The sequence below is a fragment of the Equus caballus genome, chromosome 16 (assembly GCF_041296265.1).
Source record: "Equus caballus isolate H_3958 breed thoroughbred chromosome 16, TB-T2T, whole genome shotgun sequence".
In the NCBI taxonomy this organism is placed as follows: Eukaryota; Metazoa; Chordata; class Mammalia; order Perissodactyla; family Equidae; genus Equus; species Equus caballus.
Genome location: NC_091699.1, coordinates 96,087,843 through 96,109,648, shown reverse-complemented (window position 1 = coordinate 96,109,648; position 21,806 = coordinate 96,087,843). Strand labels below are relative to the sequence as shown.

The 21,806-nt window shown below is 38.0% G+C and overlaps 1 protein-coding gene and 1 long non-coding RNA gene across 51 annotated transcripts in view; one reads left to right on the top strand and one right to left on the bottom strand.

Moving 5' to 3' along the window:
- The window catches only part of MBNL1 (muscleblind like splicing regulator 1), a 200,187-nt gene that overhangs the window by 81,637 nt on the left and 96,744 nt on the right, over positions 1–21,806 (bottom strand). The window lies entirely within an intron of this gene.
- Positions 2,460–17,369, top strand: LOC111768454 (uncharacterized). Its single transcript, XR_002800852.2, has 4 exons — positions 2,460–2,659; positions 7,233–7,285; positions 7,760–7,933; positions 15,596–17,369. It is a non-coding gene; the product is annotated as an uncharacterized lncRNA (long non-coding RNA).

Genomic DNA, 21,806 nt, shown 5'->3' with positions numbered 1-21,806 from the left:
CAAAGTGCGGTTCAATTTATATTTCTCCAAGACAATATGTAGGAGTTTTTTCTAAGATGTCTGAGCCAAATATCTGTACATATCTGAACAATTTAACAGAATACAGTCTTAAGGAAAAACTACATTTTTAATTCTAAATATTTTAGTCATTAATTTAAAAACTGTTTCTGAAATTTAAAGAACTTCTTTTGTAAAACATAATTCCATATTATACTTCAAATTATTAATTTAAGAATATATTGACATATTTCGTAGCAAGAATATAAAAATATTTAGAAATTTCTCCAGGAAACAAAAGTTTGATATGTAAACTTGAGTTTTCTGAAGTCTAAGGGAAATAAATGTGGCTAACATTGCATTGCAAATACTTCTTACTCTTGGTAAATTATACGAGAGTATTAACCAGTTGGAAAATATTCCCTTCAGGATGTGAGAAATATATGGAAATGTAAGTACTAGGTCTCTATTATTATAATTATTACTTATTTTTATGAATTCATTATCCAGGATGTTGTAAATATTTGTATGCATAATTCAACAGTAATCATGGTGTTTATCCTAACTGATAATCTACAGATTGCAGTGCATTTATGATTTCAATGAAATTAATCTTCAATTCTCTACACTTCATTGTGAGAAGAGCTGTAAACAAGTTGCCAAGAGGAGCCTTTTAGCATTGATGCTTTCCTTGAGGAAGAAAAAAACTCCTTTGGGGCAAACCCATCTTCATTCACTGCAGAATGCAACTATGCTCCAAAGGAGCTAATAACCTTAACTCCTTATAATACATATGTCTAAGAGATATCTTCTTTGTCATATAAATAAGATATAATAATAATAGACATGTCCCAAGAAATAACATGATTAAGTCATTTCTTTTTTGTCCGTGGGAAAAAAAATTACTCCCACTTCCCAAGTCCTCTTTTGACCTATGAGAGCAAAGGATGTGTGGGCGGCGGGCAGCGGGTGATGGGGTGGCAATCTCTCTCGTTAACAGTTCCAACATCTCGGAAGCCCTCCTCTAGCTTTCCAATTATTTTTCCATGTTCCGATACACACTGAACAATTTAATCTTGCTTGGTAAATTTTATCTAGATTATTCCGCAAGCAAAACATCAATTTCACTTTCCTGGCAATCACAATCTGCCCGCTTTCAGTCGGCTTCCTTTGACTCCAGGTTGACAACCCGGTTTGAATGACCATGGCTCGGAAGGGAAATGCCAGGGCATATCTGTCAGCTCTGTGAGTTTAGGCCACTGGAGTGTGGCTACTTAATGATTTATGACAGAGCTGGGAAGTGATCACTCGCAGGGCTGCTGGAGACGCTGGTGGCTGACACCATCGCAGAAAGCCGTGCAGATGTGTCCCAGCGAAGGGGCCTCCGAGCATCTTGTTTTCATCAGGTCACTGCACGTGCCCACCATCCAACAAATGAAAGTGGCCCTTCTCTATCCAACCCCCTCCTCTGACAGAACAAAACAGAACAAAAAACTAAACCAAACGAGTCTTTCATTGGACTTTTAAAAACTGGATATTCAGTATTCAAATATTCAAAATTCAATATTCAAATTATCAAGTAATAAATCACCATACATAGTAAATTTAAGATAAGAGCCGATTTTAGAAGTCCTCTTTCTATAGCTGGGCTTCAATGTTTCTAAAGAAGAAAAGATAAAGGAGATCCTCATTTTTAATAAAGTCTTTATATGTAAAAGACGTATCTTAAAACATTTACACAAGAAATGAGATAACATTTAGGATTTGCTTTAAAATACTCAAGCCCACCTCCCCCCCCCCCCCCAAAAATGAGAAGATAGAAGCAACAAGATTAACAAATACTGAAATTTGTTGACACTGGATTATGGTGTATTATACTGTTCTCTCCATTTCTACATATGTTGAAAATCTTCATTTAAAAAAATTTATTTAATAAACAAACATGGAGTTTTGCATTAAATCATTACTTTCCCTAAATTAACCAAATCAAATATAAACTATGTCTAATGCATTTTCCCTTTAGAATTAAAGCTTTAATTACTTTAAATAAATATATAACACATCCTCAATTTCATTACAGAATTATGAACACTGCATCATTTCAGTCTATATTCGCTACATGGAATTATTAATGTCTAATATTCTGCGAACTATTACTTGATTGTTAATTAAGGACAAATGAGATGGTATCTAAAGAAAATGTCTTAATTCACGATCTGAAATAACTGACACTCGTAAGCAATTATTTGGGTGTCCCTCATTTTCATAACGAACGGTGAAACAAGAAAGGATGACTACGACATTCCAAAACTTGTTCACCTTCCCACTTGGCTGCGATAGTTGTTTCTTCCTCATGCCTGTGTATTTAAATCTCAGTCTTGCACCTGTCATCATCTATCCTTGCAAAGCATCAGATTGCTACATTTCCAAAATAAAAGAATAAACTGAAAGATTCCTTCATTAATCTTCCACCGTGAGCCACTTAAAAGTAAGTGAAGCCTTACAGCCTAATTCGGTTAAATTTTCCACAGCATCTACGTTCAAACGGAAGTGGATCTGCCAGCTTATTAGGTGCCGAGGATATTCCATTACACTCTGCAGAGCTCAGCAAGACGACTCACACAGCAAAATAAGAAGAAAAATGGATTGAAATGGAGTAAAAGTAAGTGCTATAAAAATCAACTGGTGAAAATTACATGTGATAAAAGATGTGTACTTTCTCTAAAAATTATGTCTTGAAATCAGAAATATATTAGTCTTTAAAACCAGAATAAGACACTTCTGACAGTAATTGTATTCAAGGTTGGAAAGTTGTTACGTGATATTCAAATAGCAGCAAGCCCTCTGGCTAGGATTACAAGCCCAGTTAACAGCTTTTCAGCTTCACCATGATCATTGAGACTACTCTTTTTTGTTGGTTTTTCAATTTTAATTTTGCAGTTAATAAATTGTGGAATCTTAGAGTTTGAATAGAATTTAGAAATAGCATTGTCAACCATTCAATTTTGTACCTAAAGAAATGAAGGCTCATGGAATATCAGAGTCTGGCCTTTCTACTAAGTTGTGGCAGATTTAGCCCTCTTTTACATGTTTGTCCTGACACAGGCTTCCTTGTTTATGCTTTTGAAAGATTCCTTTCTATCTCTGAGTCCAAATATTTGTCTCCCTCCCTCCCTCCTTCTCTCTCTCTCTAAATATATACATACACACACATATAGACCACATGTACGTATGTATACACACATATGATAGAGACATCTTCCCCTTTTAAACTGAGAGATTATCTCAGAAGAGAAAAAGTCCCTTGAAACTATCCTGGAATTCCTGAAAAAAAAAAACTGCATAAACTTTCAGCCTTTTGAAAGATGCTTAATAGAACTGTGTAATTAAAATAATGCAGTTCCGTTACACCAACATCAAGGCTCTAGCAGTTGTTCACAAACTATATTTAAGACAAAATAAAATTAAGCAAAGCCTTCCTAATTCTATTTTCAGAAGCTAGATTTTCTGGAGAAAAAAATCACCTGCTTCACATGACCAACGTAAGCCCCAGTACCCTTGCACAATCTCTAAATTAGTTAAGGAAGGTACACTGAGCTTAAAGGCTCCATTACATTCACCCCTTTCGAAGTATCAAAATTTGAAAATGAAAGGCTATCAGACTGCAGAGAGAACAAAAGACAACCACATTAACCTGTGAATTGTTCTGCCTTGTGGTGAAGCAGTGTGAAAATAGCAAACATTCAACCTTTTTATCTCTGTTTGCTGGGACCTGAAGAGAAAAGTCAAGCCATGCGATAATTTTTCACTCAGTTAACCAAGTAATAAAAGGGACTAAAAATTATAAAAATTATCAGAAAATATTTTAGGCCACATATCCATTTTACTTTCAAAACTTATGAACCGCTAAACAACACAGTTTAAGGATTACTCTTTAGGAAATTTACCCCAATATAGATTTTACAGGTGTTAAGTTTACTAAAGATATGACATGCATATATTTCAAATCTCTAGCATAGTCAAATGCTTTCTAAATAAGCCACCTACAACCATCCTAAACTGAGTAGTATACAGATTTAGTGAATGGTATCATCTGAAGAGCTTCCCAGAGGAGAACTCAGTTACAAAATATGGTGAACTCAGTGTGATGGAAGACCGTCCATCATCCAGGCACAACAGCCCATTTCCAGGGCTGCCAGCAGCTTCGTGACCAAGGTCCTAACATGGCCTGCCCTGGATCTTTGCCAAAACTTCAAAAATGGGCACACCAAGAAAAAGGCAGGACAAGTCCCTAAGAAACAAACTGGATTCCTTTTCACCATGATGATAACAGATCTACTCTCTGCTCTTTGGCAGTCTCTCTCACTGCGTTTAACTGACTTTTTTTTTTTCCAGGTTGGAGGTTTTTGTCAAAACTTGAATTTACCATCTTAAAATATTTTATGAGAAGCTAAATCACATTGGCAGGACCAGGTTTGGAAAATAGTTTGCCCTTGTAAATACGTTCCAAATAAAATGTTTTAAAGATATTTAGATTTTTACTTCCGAATTAAATCTGTTCACTAATGGGTCAGTTGGGGCCATACATACTTAGTGTGGTTACAGCTTTTATTTTACAATTCAGAGGACACATCTGAATTGTATCCCATATCATCTGAGATGTCAGATAGGTTTCAACTTCCATGTCAATTCTGCCCGGAGGGGCATTTCTGCAGTGATGGCAAGCATGTAACGAACTTATCCTTCCTTACCTCTGCCATGCTGTACATACTCTAGGCATGTAAAGGCACGCAGTGTTTTAACAGGAGTCACAAAGGTGCATTGTCTCCTTGCAAGTGATCTCTTGCTGAGATAACCAGAACACAAAGTTATTGTAAGCCACACTATAGCTACATTGTACACAGATGTCTCTGGTCTTCAGGAATTTTAAACATAAAAGATGCAGGCACTGCTAAACAAAGAAGATATTATAGTCTCCATCAATTACATACCTTAAGTGATCAAATTAGAGAAAGAAGGTACTCTATGCCAGGAGTCGTACATGAAGAATAAGGGCATCTTGAATTTATAATATATTGTGGGAACAAAAAATTCACCTGACAGAGGTTCTCTTTATGGAAAAGGTTTTAATGGAACATGGCTACTGTATCAACACAAGTTATGTTCCCTGGGGCCATCAGCTGTGTGATGGATGAATCTCCTTCTTGATTATGGTTCAGAAAAAGCACTAAGACGACTGAAACGTGAGGGAGATCTGATGAAGACTATTATCTGCAAAAGGTCAGGAACTGATAAATGTTTTCTTGATTGCAAAGTACCCACACATCGTCGGTACTTGTTGACTATATCCAGTCAATAAGGGGTTGCAGCATTTAGGCTCAATTCTGGTTCTGATATTAACCAACTAAATGTCATGTAGCTAAGCATTTAATTCTTAGTTTTCTCATTTCTAAAACAGGACTATCAAAATTGCCTCAGTGGGCTGTTTTACAGAAACCATGTGAGTGTAAGTACCTAGCTTGGCACCACAACACCTAACATATAGTCAGCGCTTGGTAAAAGCTTATCGGAAAAAAATGCTAGAAATAGTTTAATACTGGACTAAGACAGAAATTAATTTCATTGAGCTTATTCCTTTATCTGCCACCTTCACTGTCCTCTTTGAAACTTATTAGTCGTCTATGAACTTAGCTGGAGGAATTCCAATACCTCTGGTCAACGTAATGATAGGAGCACGTCCCTACTGCACCCTCACCTCAGCATCCTTTACCCTGGCATCTCATGGCTCAGTCTATAAACTTAACATTGTGTTGTTAACAATTCAGAACAAAGATTAGGCTCTTGATGTGTAAGGTATGTATAAATCCCTATGAAAACTTAAATTTATATCTCTCACTGCTATTTTCAGATGCTAATAATAGCTTATTTCAAAAGTGAGAACTATTAAATGTATAGATAAAAATGAAATTCTAAAACAAATGTATAATTCCAATATTGTAAACCACGACTGAAAAGAATTATCTTTGTGTTATGTTCTTACAAATTTAATCCTAATTTTGCTATTATTACGTAAAAATATAAAATTTGTTATGGAACGTCACCTATTTTATTTGATACACATTTCTATGATTCAGTTTCCTTTCTCTCTACATTAAGTTTAAAAATATGGAAACTTCACATGAATATTAATTTAGACCATTTCACAGATATTTCAGATTTCTTCATTCTATGAAATAATCCCTAAATTTGAACACTCAGCAAAATGCCAAAACATTGTATCTACATCTTTAGCTGTATCTATATAAACATGGATATAGATATTTGAGACGTGAATAAATGCAATTAGCCCATGGGAAGGTCAACTGAACTGCTCCTTTTTTGTTTTATTTTAACCCTTAAATGTCTACATTTATGGTTCTGAAGCAGGACAATTTTACCCACCAGAGGACAACAGGCAATATCTGGAGACGAGTTTTGCTGTCAGAACTAAAGGTTGAGGGGAAATTGCTACTGGCATCCAGTGGGTAGAGGCCAGGGATGCTGCTAAGCATCCTACAATGCACAGGACAGCCCCTACCACAACTATTTTTCAGGTCTAAAGTATCGATAGGCTGAGAAAGCCTGGTCTACATGAAAATCAACTTAATAACATGCCCTTCAGAAATCAAGTTGATATATACTCTTTTGTGCGTTAACCTTAAAGTAAGAGCTACGATGATGGTTCATAGGCATTTAAAACAAACAGGATGTGGTATCTTGAACTAACACAGCTAGGTGAGTATTTTGAACTGATAGACTTTAAACATCTGCATAAGTGATTGCTATGAATGCCATCTCTGACTGGATCCTGGAGCCCAGAGATCCTGCCAGTGGATCCGCACTGCAGTGAGCACCGAGAATTGAAATGCGACCAATGGGTGCTTTGTCAGAGCTGCTGCAATGTGCAAGTCAATCAGGCTTAATTGGTCCAATAAGCAAAAACATTACATCAATTATAAAATCTCCAGAATCACTGTCATGTTTTCATTGATTAATTCCTACTCATTTACTCAACAGAAAGAGTTTTGCAGCAAGAAATAAAATGCTTTAAATGTCATCCAGCACCCTGCAAAGCCACGTGTCTAATTACAGCAACTCCTCCTTCTCCTTTCTCTCTCTTTTTTTCTTTCAGACAGCAATATCAGCTGTAGAAGTACTAACTCTCAGCTCTGAACAACAGTTTTTTTTTATTTTAGATGCCAGTTATCTTAGGAGAAAATGTCTGAAAGAAAATAAAACTGGTTCTCGGGTAAGAGACATGGGTTGAGGTATTAACAATTTGGTTAATTTATTAAACGCATAATAATTACCTAACTCTGCCATTGAATCACGTTCACTCTTTGAATTAGCTCCTATTACAGCAATATTTAGTCTCCCCAAATTAAAAATACTACGATCTATCCCTTTCACAATCTTTTGGGGGGTAAGTTTACTACAACACAAAGCTGGTATCTATCCTATCCCACCTGAATCATTCATTCAGTGGTTCCCCATGGCCTTTAAGAGTCAACGCTTCAGTGCCACTCACAAGGTCCCTCATGACCTGGCCTTACCTCCAGCCCTGTGCCTTTACTTTTCTCATAACTGCCCCTTGGCAACTGCCACCTCAGTTACACCAAACTGCTAGCAGTTCCTGGAACATCCCCTATTTTTTCATGCTTCTTTGACTTGAAATATACCGATGCTTCAGTCTCAAATGTGCTTTCTCTTTTTATCTGCCTAGCTTACTCCTTATCCTTATCCTTCAAATAACTACCCAAGCATCACGGCAATGACTCAGGAAACCTACCCAGCCCCCTCTCCTATTTCCATATACCCTTGGACTTCCATCGGTGAGCACAATCCACTGCATTTTCTGAAGATCTCTGTCTCCTACAGGAGACTGGATTCTTTAAAGGTAAGAAGCCTCATCTGTTCACACTCAGAGCACCTGGCAGTGCCTGGTAGAGAATAGACAATAAATGTCGGTAACTGAATGACTGCATCAATGAATGATGGTACTTTCATAGATCTGTGTATATGGGTTCCTTTCTCCACTTACAATGGTAACATTTTATCCTCTCCTTGTGATCTAACCATCCTCAATTATATACATATTCTACAGTCCAGCTATCTACTCACTGAAACCTTCAAGGTTCAGCTTCAGTGTCTGTTACATAGTAGCTGTTCAATAAATATTTGATGAATGAACAAATCAAGAAATAAACTGTCAAAAATTATTGAGCATAATTAATTCAAGGACAGGAGGATCTCAGTAAGGATGAAACAAAAGGAGCGGACATGTATAACTTATTTCCTCTGGGGGAAAAAGTGTGTAGGAATCCATAAATCTGCTTGGCAAATCTACTTGAATGGTCTATGGGTATTTACGATACTAGCCTGTAATTTTTGTTGGGTTTGAAATTTTTTAAAATAAAACTTGGGGAGGAAAATGCCAGGAATTATAATAAATGTCGAGGCACTTACAGAGAGTCCATGGAATGCCAGGGGAGCCCCAAGGAGAAGAACAAGAGAGGAAGCCCTAACAGGTCTGGGAGCAGAGGAGCTAACAAGAGGGGGCTTCACAGAAAGGGTGACTCCTGAGATGACTTGAAGGGTAGGAAGGGAGAAGGGAAGGAGACGCCAGGATAAGTGAGTGATCTAAACGGAATAAGCAGGGAAGGATTTGTTCAACTTGGATTCTATCAATCAAAAAAAGTTAAAATTTGTATTAGTATGACCACAGATAATTACTGGACGGGTGCATAATCTCCAACTATCACTAATCTTAACCCCCAGGGTTTCGGAAATGGGTGCGGGGCTTTTATTACAGTTTCGTTATGTTATGGTACAAAAGGGGGCTGCCCCGGCTTCCCACAAATGTGGAAGCTGTCCTGGAGGAGGGGAGAAGCAAGGGAATACTAGTCTGATTAAAAGCGCAGGCCAAGGACCTATTCAAGAAGTGTTAGGGTGAAGATACTAAAAAAGTGACAGAAGCAGCATATTGGAAACTAGAGATAATTAAACATTTGAGAATCATTAGGGACCTGGCCAAGGTGCTTGTTGCCATGACAAAGCCAAAAGAATCTACTAGAAACCTGACAAGCAGGTATCCTGGAAGAAGCTGAACAAAGAGGAAAAAGGCCAACGTTTTCAAGAGGCAATAAGATTATAATTTTCTAAGTCTCTCTTGGGAATATGCTTGGGGTATGATTCTACTTTGAGTTTTAGAGCGTGAGTCCGGTCTGACTGCAAATGATAGGCCCTGTGCAACACAGACGATTTACATCACGTCCGAACCCTCTTCTAGCTTCCTAACTCACCATGAGTCATGGCGGAACTGGCTCTTCCAACAGAAGGGGCCTGGAGCACACAGCTAGGCTCACTTGCAGCAATCCCCTTCATAACACCAGTGGAGCTATCCAGAGCCGTCGTTTATCTCTTACTTCATGCCTCCCTCAAATCCTAGAATGGAAATCAGGGATTCTGTGATGCCGACCCCTCCAGGGGCATGCTGAGGCCCCCTTGCCCCAGCTGGCATCAGCTGACTGTGTGCATCTCTGCCCAGCTCTACTCAGTGACCTCATATTGGTAGCTTCAAATCAGTCACAGTGTTAGTATTTCTACCACAGAAATCAGCAATCATGACAAATCAAGAGGGGGGGGTCTTTTTCCCCCTCAGAGAACAGGTTGTTAAACATTTACCAGCATACCGTTGCATCCATCCCACTTAGACAGTCAGAAACCAACTAGGCATCTCGTGGCAAACAATAACTGAAAAATTTGGCTGAATAACATTTTAAATAAAAATTACATGAGATAAGGAGAAAATCTTTGAAATTTAGTTCAGCAATCTGTTAGCAAACAAATCAATTTGGATTCCTCTTGTAAGTCAAATGATTTGAAACTTGCGATGTCATCTGTCCTGTCCAAGTGCCTAATTCAAAATATAGATATAAATAGTTCCTGCCAATGTCAACTAAGAAGGAAGCAGAAACCATCTCTTGCTTATACATGTAGTTGAAGTCAACTGATAGAAGAGATGGACAAGTTTAAACTCCGTCATTCTGGGGATATAAGGTTTTAACCTCCAGGGGAATAACTAGGCTTGGTTTATAAGTACCAAACATAGCTTTTGAAAAAGTCAAATTGTTTTCCCTTCAATAGAAATTAACAAATACAAGATATTTGTTAACGTACTTTTAAGCAACTGATATCTTCCTACAACACATGTATGCATTAATTTAAAAACCAGATGACACCTTTTATAATTCAGAGATCAACCACGGTGGATCATTCAATTCCTTTGACGACAAGGACAGCTAAACAAGTGCTTTCTAATGCAGTGCACGATCAGAAAAGAAGCAAAATGCATTCTATCCATATGAATAAAAGGAAAAAAAAAAAGAATGCTGTCACTTGCATATCTCAATTCATTCTCTTCATTCCTAAGAGCAAATGAAAGATAACCAATTAGGAAGAAAACTAATTGAACTTGGATACTTAAAAGTGAATGAGATATTTATTTTTCAAATAGCTTTTGCCTTCTTTTCTATCCTTTATTCTAACAAGTCACTTAAACCCCAGAAGGTAATTTTCAACTCTCCTTTACTCCTCCTTAATCATTTGTCTTTTTATTTCATAAATCAAGCTCATTACAATTCTTAAGGAGCCAGTGATTGAACATTACACTTACTATCTTCTTGAAAACATTTATGTTCAGATATGAATAAATGAAAAGTATCTTTAATAAAATATATCAGTAATCAAAGATAACGACATACTTCTAAGTAGTGGATAAACTTGTACATGACTTTAAAGCTCCTTGAATCACAATTTATTTTTTAAGTCTAATAATTCTTCCCTTACACACATTTTGACTCTTCATGGGATGCTAAAAGCTATCCACATTGATGTGGCATATGAAATTTAATATTCTGAAATTAACAAATGCTTTTTATTCTTAAACACAACCTACACAAATATTCACTTACACACACACACACACACACACGCCGCTATCTTCAGTTTTAACTTCTCAAGTGTTTTCTGCTCCATGGACCCAGTGGATCCTCATATTTCCAATTCCAACATGAGTTCTCTTCATTCGTCTGCCACCAGCCATATCCTGACATGCTGACAGCACATGACATGGGCCAACCTTACTTCTAATTCATTGCATCTCATTGCTTTGATCATTTTATGTTATCTCATTGAAGCTTAGATTTCCCTATTCAGTAACATCGCTCATTCATACGTCAGGCTATAATCAGGATCCTATAGGAGTAGTAACACAAAGAAACAAGAATAAGGTGGGAAAAAGAAAGACACCATCTGAGATTCAATTTCTCTGACATCGTTTTCCACATATCCCTTCTCCTGTTCCACCACCCTTCCCCACACACTCTCAGAACCCTAATTATCACATTACTGAAACGAAAGTGGTCTTTAAGCATCCTCCCACATGCAGTCTCTGGGTGATTCCCCTGCTCCCGCAAGGCCCCTTTCTCAGGGATGGGAACCTAGTACCAAAGATAGTATTTGAACACTACCACTGTTTACATTTACATTACACATTGTTATTTTCTATAATCCTCACAACAGTCATTTGAAGTCATCAAGGCGGATGCTACCTTATTTTAGGTAGAGAAACCAGCTTTGAGAGGTGAAATGACTGGCCAAGGATCATATAATTAATGAGTAGCAATGGTCTTGACTACAATCAGGGCTTCTGAAAATTGACTGGCCTCCTTCCTCATGTCACTTTCAAGGATAGCAGCTAATATTACTAACCACAGTGCCATTCCTGAGGGGCCTCTCTGGGCAAAGGACTGTACTGGGTTGTCGATGATCACATCCTCCCAGCAGCTTGGAGAGAGAGACGAGGCATCCTTCGTAAGTCAGGACTCCATGACCTCTGCTTAGAAAATGTGGAAAGTGAAGCCCAAGTGTCACGCCAACAGTAAATGAAGAATTTGGGGACAGAACAAGGTCTTCTCATTCCTCAGCTGTCTCCCTACCATAGGACACACTACATTTGGGATTATCAGCATGCTAATATCACAGGGGAAATGCATGACTTTGCCTTAAAATCTGTTTGGGGAACTACAAGAGTGTACACATGTGCACACACACATGTGCACACACATACATACATGTACACACCTCCTTTGGGATAGAGAACAAAAATAATATTTTTATCATTGTGAAAACTAAGAAGAAAATAATTTCTATAATAAAGTTGATTTTCTGAGGGCATAGTAACATTATTTTATTCCACATAATTAACTTCAATTTTCCAAGCAGCATAGACTTGAAGACAAACGCCCTGTTAGAGGGCTCCATGGCTCCTAGACCAGAAATCACGAACAGTTGAACTTCTGACCCTAAGAACTACAGAAAAAGGGGAGAAGTGTCTGTACGATATTTAAACCCAGGACCTCTCTTCAGGGTGTCCTCTGTCAGGCAAATCCAGATTGCTCCCTTGCCTCCATGCACATTCTAGGACTCAGTTGTTTTTTTTTAAGGAGCAGATACTGGTCAAGATCTTTCATAAAGGGGTAACAGGCTTAACTCACAACAGTTTAATGCTGTCGGTGGCACATAAAAACTGAGAAGGACACTAAGTCTAATCAATCTCAGAAAAGAACAGAGTAATAAATTCTTTGTGCAGTCTTTATATATAAAAAGTGTGCTGGGATATCTGCTTATTTTAGTTTGAGACTATAAAAACTGCATCTGAGCACAATAAAACATAAGTCAGGGAAACTGCTGTCTTCCTTAGCACACATTTTAATGAATCAGAAAACAGTTTCATAAAACTGTGGAAACCGATGCTCGCGTCTCATGATTATCACCAGCGCATGCTGTTCCGCTGTGCTGGGTTACAAGGTACATAACTCAAAGGAGGGCAGAAAGTCTTTCCACTGCACGTCATTCTGGAATTCTTGCTTCTTCCCATGAGAAACAAAGTGTCATGGAAGTGAGGCCAGAAGCAAATTTGTATATATATATTTTTAAAAGGCAGCAGGCTCTCTTCCCTGTGCTCTGGTGGGCTGAAGGGCCACAAAGGCCATTCATGTGACAGCTATTTATCAGTTCACTTGGGCAAGAGGTAATGTTGGCGGCAAAGATGGTGACTCTCTCGTGTTCCGGGACGACTCCAGCCAACACACGGCAAAGACACCTGAGATCTTGTGTTGCTTGTTGTTGTAAATCTATTAGAATACTGAAATCTACTGGAAGCTGATTAAATAATTCTTGGAAAGAGAGTCACATTTAGTGGATAATTTTCATACTAAATTGGATTTGAAACATACATTGTTTACAAGAACAACAGGCGAACACTTACATTCAGTATATTAGTCTAAATTTTGGACTATATCTAGTAACAGAGTTAGCCTGGCAGGATCACATCCTCTGCTCACTCATAAGTGATTGCATTCTTCCAACTGAATGCTCAATTGACAATGAAAGAAAATAAACTCTGGAAGAAAAGGTTAATTTTATAATCTTATAAAATTTAAGTGCTTTTAAACTTTATGATATCTTAAATAATGTGCACCTAAATATTTTATGCTAAAACTGTGAATTTAATCTCAATTTCCAGGATTATGGAAATGCATACTAATAAGCTAAAGTTTAAAATATTTTGCTTCCTTTTATTCAATCAATGTCAAATTATATCCCCTCTCTAATTCTTATTTCAGCGAAAAATTTAAATATTTATGTCCTAATTACATCATCCTTGGGGTTTAAATTTGTAAAGCAAAATTAAACTGGACGTAGGCACTGCTCCAGGCCCTTGCACAGACAAATTCACTTAATGCTCACATCAACACTATAAATGGGCAATGCTATCGCCAAGTTCCCTGATGGAGCATGAGCTTGAGCTGGTGTGTGAAGCCGAGCTCTGATGTCCCCGTACCAAACCACGACGCGACTCCGCCTGTCGGACGGACACTTGGGCAGGGATCAGGTGCCAGTCTTTTTTTAAAAAAATACTTTCACTGGATTATTTACTCACTCCTCCACTCAATAAACATGTATGGAGCACCCAAATAAGTACCAGGCTCCGGGGGAATCAGGATAAATAACAGAGAACTTAGGCCTTTCAGTACGTTCCAAGTCTGGTGAGGAGAGCAGACTTTTGATGAAATAATTACTATCTACTCAGAAAACTGCTGAAATAGATAAAAATGTCCGTAGGAGCAAAGACTTGGGGAGGATCATTTAAAAACTCTGAATCTCGGGGCCAGCCTGATGGCGCAGCAGCTAAGTTCGCACATTCCATTTCGACAGCCTGGGGTTCAAGGGTTCAGATCTTGGGTGTGGACCTATGCACCTCTCGGCAAGCCAAGCTGAGGTAAGGATCCCACATAGAAAGTAGAGGAAGATGGGCATGGACATTAGCTCAGGGCCAGTCTTCCTCAGCAAAAAGAGGAAGATTGGTAGCAGATGTTACCTCAGAGCTGATCTTCCTCAAAAATAAAAAACCAAAACCTCTGAATCTCAATGTTCTCATCTGTAAAATGGGCATGAAGAAGAAGTATTTAATTCTGAAGAGGAATAATTCTAAAGGCATGATTAAACACATGTCAACTTGATATTAACTTTCTTTACACAGGGTACATATGCCCTGTTTTACCCTCTAAATGAAGGGCTTTGGGGCAGACATTTACTTTTCATATGGTGAAACATGTAAAATTAGAGTGAAGTAATTGAGAATACAAAACTCTAGTTTAACAGATCCACTTCACAATTTTAAAGAATGAAGGGACCTGGAGTATAGAATTAAGCAATGGAAATCTCTTATAGTCCTTTCATTAATCTGTATGACCCTCAAACTCAAGCATATATTTTAATAGCAAAGCACTGATTCTCTAAAAGCAACTATAAAAAACAGTGAAAAATTTAACCCACTTATCGTTAAAGCCTCATACAGAACAGGCTAGCAAGAGAGACCATGACTAAAAGCTACCAGGCATTCCTCGCACTGACTCTCAATCATGCTTTTATCAACAGTTTCGTCTATTGTCTGCATCTCTCCTTGAATAAATCTATATCTAAGGAACAACCAAACGTCTGGGCTGCAGAGATTTCATAAACCCCTAAACTTGTCTGCCAGATTTTAGGGTTAAGTGCTGATGTGTATTGTGTTTCATAACTTTGATCAGATTCTCAAAATGGACCACAAGCCAAAAAGATTAGGATCTTTGGGACAGACCCTTCTTCAGGAATTAATACACATGAGATATAACAAGGACTCGATTAATAGCTGCGGAATTAATGTTTTACACTTGAATTCACCCAGTGAATTCTCTTATCCTCTTATCCGTCTGCCAGTTCCATCACTGCCCCCCAAAAACTCAGAACATAAGAGACAAAGCAGAACCCACACTGGCTTGGTCAATTTCCACGCACTGATTCTCTGTGTAAGTACCCCAAAGGCTACCTTTTCCAGCCTCTGTTGAGCCTTACAATAATTCTAGCCCAGGGACCCTGAGCATAAACAGCGGTTTAACTTCGGAGAAGAGACGACTAGAAGCCAATGTTCTTCCCCCATCTCTCTCTGCTGTAGCTTCAGCTACGTCGGAAGCCACGCGCTGGAGGAAAAGGGAGCAAATTTAGATCCCTGAGTCGCTGGAGGAAGGCATGCGCCATCGACTTTACAAGAGCAAGAAATAAATCTTTGCTGGGATAAGCCACTGAAATTGGGGTGTATTTTTGTTAATAATCACAGGCTATCCTGATACCCTCAAATTAAAGATCAAAACATATATCAGACATAGTTTAAATCTGTCTATGCATTAATTAAAAAGGGAGGTATTTCTGCAAGTGTTATTTCTATTTTTTTGTAAACTATTCATTACAAACTAGACCTCAACTAGTTTAATAACACGCCACATAATGCAAAAAGTTTATGTCCATGCTTCTCCCTAACAAATAAGAATAAAATCTAGCTTAATGTCCAAAACAAAACAGCTACCGGTGCATGCAGTCACTCAAGCAACACTAAAGGAGCGTGTCCACGATAGAGCAAGCACTAGAGATACAGAGCTGGGGCCAGAGTCCCTGCTGCATCCCAGAGGACTCGAATCCATCAACAATGACAACAGGAAGCACATCTCCCATAGCACGAGGAATGGGAAGACCAAAGGAGGCTCCCCAGAGGAACTGTCACTGGCATGGAGTCTAGAAGGACGAGTTGTTATTAATTAAGAAAACTGGGTGGGAGGTTTTTATGAGAAGACAGAATGAGGAGAAGGCACGAATGTGAGACAATGAGATAGGTGCAAAAATTGCCCGGAGGCTGGAGAGGAGAGTCTAGACTGGAGAGTGGTTCAGGTGAACCTAGAGGGCAGGTCAGGGCAACACTGTGGTTCAATTTAAAATTCCAGTGCAATTAAAGGGCCTTCTCATACCTCCCTGGGCGCTTCCAGAAGAAAATAAGATGTTTATGCAACTGCCCAATGGTCATAATCAATCAGTGTTCTAAATGATTTTGGATAATAATAATAATAATAATAATAAAAACACAAAGAAATGAATATATGAAAGTTGTCCTTGGCCACATTTCACTTCTTTAGATATATTGTCTCACCCTTCCATTTTTCTGTCTCTACTTATTTTGAAGAAAAATGAAACCAAATATTTTCAGGAGGAATAAAATCCAGTGCCTTACATTATAAACTTTATAGCTTTACATAGTTTAGAAATTTAACTAGATACAATATTTCACTTTCAGTATAATATTGAGTCTAAAACCACTAAAATAGTAGCCAGTTCATAATCTTTCTGTGTCTATGGAGCTCTCCTTTAAAAAATTGGATCACTGATCATTTATGTAAAAAGTAAAGAAAGTGGATTAGTAGTAACCATGAAACAAATACTAACATACTTACCATAAACAAGTAGTAACATACTTAGTATAAACAAATAGAAATATATTTACTACGGGTTTTCCAAATGGGAGGCAAGGATAGCTTTTCATTTTTAACTTTTGCTTAGAATTAGTTTTGCTAAGAAAGAATCAGAAAACATAATTCGACTATTCTGCTCGTGGGATTTGTGCCCAGAGTGTGAATGAGACCACAGTGAGGACACAACCTAATCTTATTTGGCTGATATAAATAGTAGCACAAACCATAGCATTTAGCAACCATTTACTTCACAAAGTTTTGTCTTATCATAATTATTTTCTTTTTCAGTCAAAGTTTTCACTTTCTACAACGAATTATAGTTAAAATTTTCACCTGGCTTCAGAAGTACCCACTTATGAGATCTAAGTTATGTTTTGTTATGCATTTAACTTTCTTAACCAGGAAAATAAAAAAGTCTGATATAGTAACCTGTCCCATTCGTTTGAAGTTGAGGACTTGTTTTAGAAACAGCAATTGAGGTTCACACAGGCAGCTAATTAGCCTTCAGCCCTGCACTACGACGGACAGGCTGGGCTGCAAAACCTCTCCCCCCAAAGCACTGGCCTTTGGGGTTACTGAAAATACATGCGGGAATCACATGAAAAGGGAGCTTATTAAGCAACGTGTACAGGGGTACAACATGCCCCATTCTCACAAAACGTACAGTCAAGGTGCGACCATATGGCAAGCAAAGTTAAACTAAAGGACTTAAAAAGCAATACGCAAAGGAGTGTGAGCAGAAGGTAGCGAGCCACCCAGACAACAAGATGCAACTGAAGGTACAGAGGAGGTGACGTGAAGGAGAGGGCTCTCACTGGCTGAGCATCTTCTCCTTTAATCTGACTCGGGAAGTGTTTGGTTCATCTTCCTCTCTAAGGTCAACCTCTCTACCCACTCTGTTGACCCCTTCTCAACTTCTCTACTTTATAGTGTGCTCCCTCATCCCTGCTTCCACCCATCTTCCTTCTTCTCTCCACTTACTCTCGTACCTTCCCTTAATGGAAATTACAACCTCCTCTCTTCCGCAACAATCTTCTCTGCTGAATTCTCCAGCGGACACCCACTTCTCTTCTTTTTATTACTGAATTTCTTTACAGGGCTGTCTAAACTTGTTGAGTCCTCATACATATCTTGCAACTTACTAGTGACTCATCTTCCTGGAATCAGGTTTGCAGTGAGGACTCTGTGTGTTCTCTCCCAATTCTGATCAACGGCTTTCTCCAAGGTCACTAGCATCCTTTTAACTGTCAGAGTCAGTGTCCTCATATCATTTCTGGTCCTCTCAGCAGGACTGAGCACCATTAACTACTTCCTTCTTTTCTCTTTTGCCTTTCTTGATAATGCTCCATTCTCCTTTTCCTACTATTTATTAATCTGCTTGTTCTCTGCCACTTTCTTTGATTTTTCTCCCTTCTGACGGCTGATTAGAGAGAGATGCACTGAGATGTCTTTATCTCCTTCTTCTTACTGTACATCCTCTCTCTGAATATGACACAGCACTGTCAGTTCTATGTGAATGCCTTTGAGATAATTTTACTGCAAATCCAAGCATCCTCAACCACATCAATTATGCAATCCTGCTTATTCTCCCTAAAAAGAAAGAACACAGCAATTCTAACACCTACATTTCTTATCTTGGCAAATGGCAATGCCCCATCCCTAATCACCCACACTATAAACCTTGAGGTCATTTTCAGCTACAGATTTCCTACAGATTGAGAAATGAGTGATTTAAATAGTCGCATAATGCAAAACACTTACTGTGCCCACTTTTTAAGTAGTACTTTTTTCCCCAAAGCATCACAGCAATTTTCCTGAAATACCTTTGAGTGGGCTATGCGATTTTATCGTTCAAGATGGACTATTATAAAAAATAGGAACTAAATAATTTCCTATTATCAGGATGACTAATAGATTAGTCAGAAATGATATTCAGCTTTTCTAGTTCACTGGTTTCCTTTAGGCTTTGTAGAAATAGTAAAACCTTTCTACAGTAAAGCTCAGATAAAATCAGAAGCTAGTGTTTTGATAAACTGTTCATTCAGAAGTCCAAATTTCCATTTTTTTGTTTTGTTTTTTAACCTGTCACAGATATAATGTTACATTCTGCTACTGATTTATGAAATAGTAAGCAATAAGTTTCCAGTTCTAGTCACTGAATAAAGCCACTGATGTTTGCATTTTTCTTAAATGTTATGTGCTTTTTTCAAACTATGAAACAAGACACTGCAGGTAACACTTGTCAAAAACTAGCTCTATAAATTGGTACCAAGATAAATAAATGCAGCAGCTAGAAATAATTACACAGTAACCCCTGCAGAACTGTTACTTGAGCATTTTCAAATATCTAAAGAGTGTGTTTACACAGCACTCTATTTAGTACCTGGGACACATTCCCGCGGAGTGAGCCCCAGGAGACGGCAGGACAGCCAGGACTGAGCGGATGGGAGCTGGCTTCTCTGGCAGCAAAGGCTGTCTTCCTTTCTCTTCAAAGTCCCACCTCAGTTTATTGCTGCAACCAGTCTTTCTGTTCCCATGCTGTAATAATGTTTACTATGCTCTCCATAACGTCCTGAGACTTCCAGAGAGCCTTAATTTCACACTGATATTTAACCCGGTTCCTCAACCCTTTGCTCCAGCAGGTAAAAACCTGCCATGATAATGGCAAGCCCAGGGTTGTTTTTCCACAGCAAAGACATCCAATACATTTATGGGTGTTGCCGCTGCTGCCTAAATGTTTAAAAATATACAGTGTGTGGTGTTCCTTTAACAACAATTACCATCAAAACTAACTGAAAATAGGATAGAAAAACACACCAAATTTTTCTAAACCACTGTAATTCTCTAAATCCATTTCCTTCTTTTTTATCTAGGATGTGATTTCATGAGCCAATGTTTATTTTTAGACTAGTCCTAACTGCCCTCTGCTTATGATTTGTGTTTTCTCATCTACCGATTCCTCCAAGCTCTATAAATTTAGAGTAATTCAACCTATACAAACAACATCTTATAACACAAAAGGTTCTCAACCTACTGTAACAATTGGCCATTCCAACAGGAGAACATGAGGAATTTCACCCAATTTTTTCAATGAATGCTTTGCAATACTTTAAAATAAGTATTATTTCCTAAAAATAAAAAACAGGAAGAATGTGTTACCACTAAGCTTATCCATTCAGTCATGTACTCAATCACTCTTTGATTTTCACTACCACATACTCATTTATTCAATAAACACACGTTGGCTTATCCAGCTGCTTGAAGAAATAATGCACTTTGTTGATACAGCAAATTCTATATTCTCTAGTGTTTGTTAAAAATACATTTGCTCCTTAAAGGCAGATGCTTGTTTTCTGTACCTTATCTTTCTTCCCATGATGTTCACTTTCTCTCTTGTGAAATTCTTTTGGGCAACAAAAATCAATCTCAAAATTGTAGAATAAATTTTAAATATGATCTTGATTTTTACAATTTATACTTATCTTGAGGAAAAGAAGAGTTTAGACTCTTTTCTCCTACTCCACTATTCTTCTAAAGAGATTAAAATTTACACTATCAATTATATTATAAAAACAATTATACTTTCAATTTTAGTGATCATGAGAGCAACATACAAGTGTGTCATTAGCAGGCAGGACTCAGGAAAAGATTTACTTTTCTCCGAATACTTTTAAATTTGCATTTCTATTGCGTTTCAGATAAATTAATTAGTTCACAAACAAGGCGAAGCTGAGCTTATGAAAGGTGCTGTGCTGTGCATTCTTCCTATGAGATTTCATTTGGTCCAGGAGGCAAAATGGTGGGCATGCTTCCAAAGACACGTGACACACAGAGTAACATGGGGATTAAACAGGGACCCATCACAACAGAGTAATGGACCCGAAGTCCAGGGCTTTGTCCATGGTCTTCTTAGCTGATCTTTAGTCTCCTTTGTCGTAAAGCTCCTGGCTTCCATTAAAAAAAAAAATGCCAAAAACACTACGAACCCTAAGTGGACAGTGGTCTCATTCCATAAGAATTGGTATACTTGAGTTACAGCCAGAAAATGGCCAATTCGAAGACTTAAACATGAGATCTAACCTTCAAATATTTTTGAAATGGAAAATTATAACAAAAATAATTAAGGAATAATTTTAACTCAACGTGAGGTTCTGTAATTGAAAATAAAGTGTCGATTCAATTAGTATTTTTTAAATAATTAACTTTCTTTTTCACTCTGTTACTTTTCAACCCAGTAAAGATGTTTGAAAATGATTTTGTCAAACAACACATAGCAACGGAGATTGGATTGGTGGTTACCATAGGGGAAGGGGGAAAGGGGGAGGTGAGAGGGCAACAGGGGTGATTAGGCTCACCTGTGAGGTGATGGACCATAGTTTTTGGGTGGTGAACATGATGTAATCTACACAGAATTCGAAATATATTACGATGTACATCTGAAAGCTATACAGTGTTATAATCCAATGTTACTGCAATAAAATAAAAATAATTTTCTTCTATAATGAAACTAAAATCAAACTTTCCCCGAGTTGAGATGTCCTTTTCTCAGGGGTCTAGTTCCATGCAGCAATGTTAATATAGCGCAGGTAGGAACTCTCTGTTATAGGAGAGTTTATTAAATGCTCATTTGAAAATATGTCAACACAGTTCCAAAATTATAACTAACTACCTAAAAGAAACTATAAGCTTGACCCCTCCATCCTGGACTCTGAAAATACAATATAGACAATGTGTTTTCTTAAGTCAAAGTGATTTTGTTGAGAGATGCAGTGTGGGGCCTCGGGCAGGGGTCTCCTCCACCGCTGTGATAACTGGATGTCAGAGGTCTCCAGCCCAGTCAGGAATCACTAAAACAGCCCCCAAAACCTC